The sequence below is a fragment of the Penaeus japonicus genome, unplaced genomic scaffold, assembly GCF_977035675.1.
Source record: "Penaeus japonicus unplaced genomic scaffold, GWHDUDI00000001_assembly GWHDUDI00000014, whole genome shotgun sequence".
Lineage (NCBI taxonomy): Eukaryota > Metazoa > Arthropoda > Malacostraca > Decapoda > Penaeidae > Penaeus > Penaeus japonicus.
This window is the reverse complement of record NW_028234416.1, coordinates 26,471,773-26,476,772: the sequence shown is the minus strand read 5'-3', so window position 1 is coordinate 26,476,772 and position 5,000 is coordinate 26,471,773.

The window sequence follows — 5,000 nt, the reverse complement described above, 5'->3', positions numbered from 1 at the left end:
AGGTGGGGGGGGGTAGGAGAGAGAGGGAAGGTGTAGGGGGGGGGGTAGAAGTGGTTAGGTGGTGGTAGGAGGGAGTGGGAACGCAGGGTATAACGCCCTGTGGGGGGTAAGGAAGGTTAGGCTGCCCACAGGAAAGGGAGGACGTGGGTTTAAGTGTGGGGGAAGGTGGGGTATTACGGTCTGTTTCTTACCTCCTTTTTTTTTACATTTTTCTTTCACTCTTCTTATTTATCTTCATTTTCTTCGTCCCCTTCTTTTTGTTCTCTCTACTATTCCCCCATTCTCTTTTAATTGCTATTTGAAGTATTTCTATTGTTCTATGAATGACGTAAGGACTCACATGTGTTTTGTTTCAAAGAGGAATTTCTTATGTCACTCGTTCTTGTTTTTTTCCTTTTTTTTCTTTGATTGTCATAATCTAATTACTAATGGTATATTATTGTAACACAATTTATCATTTACAGACATAACACCCATAATATAATTGCATGTAACTTCATTTTAAGATAAAATATAATAAACCAATTACCATTTGACGTCACATCATTTTCCTCAGTGACAGTGATATACCTTGTGACATCCTAGAGATACATATCTATGACGTCAAAGCTATACTTATGATGTCATGATAAGTGGTTATCAAAGCTAAGGTTTCCGGGGTGCCAGAGGGAGGAATTTTCATAATGTCAATTCTATCTCAACAAGATAAGGATATACTCCGTGACGTCACAGAAATACATACCTATGACGTCAAAGAGATTTTTCTATGACGTAACATTGACGAATTCCTATAGTGTCTTAATGAAACATGCCCATGACGTCACAGAGATACATAGTTGTGACGTCACAGGGTCGAGTTGGCACCCAGGTGGTAAGCGTGGCGGAAGGAACGGAGTATTGGTGCCAACTATTGCGCGCAGAGAGACGGTATGGTGCCACGTGAGCTTAGCTGGGATAGTGAGGATGGTGATTGTGGTTAGGATGATGAGAGTGATTAGTGTAAGAGAGTGTTGATATAATTGGGCGAAAATATGATGAATTATGATGATAATTTGATGCATGAGGATGAATGATGATGATTTTGATATTTATGTTGACATTATAGATAATTATGGTAATGATGATGAACATATTATTGAAAAAAAATATGATGATACGATGAAAAATAACTCGATAGAAAATCCAATAATGAAATTAAAATGATATTCATATAAAAGATAATCATATTCCTCATTACGATGACTAAGACACATTAGCTAAGACATAGACAGCTCAAGAAAACGAGCAAGTTTTATCATTTTTAACTAAAACTAAGTACAACAAACACAAACATACAAACAGGCAAACAATCAAAGAAAAACAAGAACCGTACACAACACAACAACAAGTCCCCCCTCCCCCCCTCCTCCCCCCCAAACTAAGCTACAAAAGAAAGCCCCGAAACAAAAAAAACAAACGACAGCCCCCAGTCCCCCCCTCTCCCCTCCCCCCCCCCCCCCCCCCCCGCCTCCCCCCCTCTCCGCCCCCCCCCCCCCCCCCCCCGCCTCCCCCCCCCCCCCCCCCCCCCCCCCCCAAGCCCCCCGCCCCCCGCCTAAGAGTTCCTTAACCTCCTGTGCTCTGTTTATGCGTTAATCACTCCCTTATTTACATAATATTGCCTGCCATTATGAAGTAATACATATTCCCGTCCGCTGTTGCAATAGGAATACCGGTAGAGTCATAGATGGTTACGCTACTATGCGGCGAGCTACACATTGTCAGGAAATAATACAGAAGGTATATGAACAAGTGGTAACTATTCTGTGCTATAATATCGCACGTATAATTTACTGATCTTTATTAAGAAAAAAAAATATATATATATAATAATAATGATAATAACAATAAAAACGAGACAACACGGTAACATCAACATCAACAACAACAACAACAATAAAAACGACATATATGCAATTTTCTTACAGTTGCAGAACAGCAATACCTTCCCTCCTCCCCCCCCCCATTCCCCTTTCCTCTTTCCAAATCCCCTCAATTTTCATGATGGAAAATGGAAGCGCCCCAATACCAAGGGACTTAACGAGAGAATTTCCAAGAGACGCTCCCAAAATGATGCAATTATCGAAGCTTTACTGTATGGCAGTTTCCAGAAGATTCTGATGATGGACTTTCGAGAGCTGTAGAGTTCGGTGTGGATTTGGTTCTGCGAAGCGAAAATGAAATGCACATGTGTGGATATGTATGAATTAGATACACGTAAATATACGCTCGTGATTACATTAACACACTTACGCAAACACACATACACACATACATACAGACACACTCTCAGAAATATAGGTCCGTCGCCAACATCGGAAGGGCTCGCAGACTCATACACACTTACATACAGACAACACACAACATACACACAACACCATACACACACACGATACACACACACACACACACACGGCACTCACACACACACCACAACACCCCAACCCCCCCCAACAACTCTCTATATATATATATATATATAATATATAGAGAGAGAGACGCCTCGAGAGAGAGAGAGAGCACTCAGAGAGAGAGAGTGAGAGAGGGGGAGAAGAGAGAGTGAGGGAGAGAAGAGAGAGAGAGTGAGAGAGGGAGAGAAGAGAGAGAGAGTGAGAGAGGGAGAGAAGAGAGAGAGAGTGAGAGAGAGAGAACACACACACACACACCCATACGCATATATATATATATATAATATATAATATATATATATATATATATATATATATATATATATATATATTATATATAAATATATACATATATAACATTATCTATATATATATATACATATAATTATATATATATATAAATATATATATATATATATAATATATATATATATATATTATATATATAAATATAGATATTATATATAAGGGAGAGGAGAAGGTGAGAGAGGAGAGCCGATGAGAAGCGAGAGAGAGAGAAAGAGGTAGGTAAATAGATAGATAGGGTTCCCCTCCTACACAGGTTCATATACACAGATATATATATCTATAACTCTATATAAAAACTTATAAATATATATATATATATATATACTATATATATATATATTGTATATATATATATATAATATATATATATATATATATATAATATTTGTAATATATTTTACATACATACATACATAATATAATATATATATATCTATATATATATATATGATATATATATATATAATATATATATAATCTATCTGTGTGTGTGTATATGTATACATACATTTATATATATATATTATTATATAAAATATATATAATATATATATATATCATCTCATATATATATAAATATATATATATATAGTTACAATAATACTAGGAATTGGTCACTGAGTTTATGCGCGAATGTATCACAGATATCAGGATATGTTACATAAATCGTGCAACATGAACACACACCCCCCCACGCCGAACACACCTGCGACACACACACCTACCCAACAGACCACAGCACAAACCAGCCTTCGACCACATGTATTCACCAATCTCCGTCTTTCTCTCACATCTCCTCTCTCTCTCAACACACACTACCAACCCACGACAACTAAGCCAAAGCAAGACAACACACACACACACACCACACACACACACACACACATATAAATATATATATATATATATATATATGTTTGTACACTGTGTTTTAGATTTTTGTTTGTTTTTATATATATATATATATATTGTATAATATTATACATTATATATTGAGATATCTGTATAGCATATATATACATATAATAATATTTTGATGTCAATGTCAGTATGTATACTCTTACTATTAAATACATATATGTAATAAGTTATATATACTTATATTAATTGTTAATTGAGATCTTAGATTACTATATATAATCAATATATAAATATATATATATATTTATATATATATATTGACATGTTTTTTATATACATTTTTTTTATACATATATATACACATATGATATATAGGTATGCATATTATCTATATGTGTGTGTTTTGTGTGTGCATGTGTGTGTATGTGTGTGTGTGTGTGTGTGTGTGTTAGTGAGTTTATGTATGTATACAGCATATGAGCATAAATCTATTTATAATTACATTTCCACACACAGGCCTTGATCGGCAGGCAAGTCGACCTGGTCATGCAAGTCACTCGCCTGAAGGAGTTTCGATAACAAGAAAAAAAAAAAAGAAACAAAAAAAAAAAACAAAAAAAACTAGAACCACCTTCGACATCGTGTAGACATGCAAGAGCAAAAAGAAAGTTACGTAAGAAGCTGCGATCGACCCTAACGTCATTGTAACGTTAATATATGACATTCATGTTATGCGAAGTGAGCCGTCTAGTTCCAACACCGTGGGAAAAAAAAGATAGATGTTGCGTATTTCTGTTGCATTCTTGCTTGCCGTGCAGCTTACCAGCGCGGACAAGAGTCACGTTACGGCATAAGAATGTTGCCAAACGGCGCAGATGCAATGATTCTCACTTCCCGCTTATGCCAGAGTGCTCTCGATGACGTAACAGTTATGTAGGGAAGGTAGGTGCATAACGTTGCAGATTGTTGCTACTTGTTATATATCAACACGAAAGTTATGCATGCATGAACGCTACTCAGGCATAGATCACAAGGCATGTCGTGTGGATGTCTTACGGAAGGTTTTGTCGTGTGAGGAATCGGTTCGGTATATCTCCATCTTCCCTCTGTTATTGTTGCAGATATTGCAGGATGTGGTGATTTACGGGTGTCGTTTTGTCGGGGAGGTTATTTGTGTGAGATTATTCTGTGTAGAAATCTGTTTTGTGATGAAGTTTCGTTAATAAGTTTCCTTAGGTCAGAGCGTAATGCTGATGCGTCAATCAAGAAATTAATAATAAACACGAAAGGAATGGCAGGGATAAGGAAAGCGGAGTGGAAATAAACGAAAGAGAAAGATTGGTAGATATATATAATATATATTATATATATATATATATAAATATA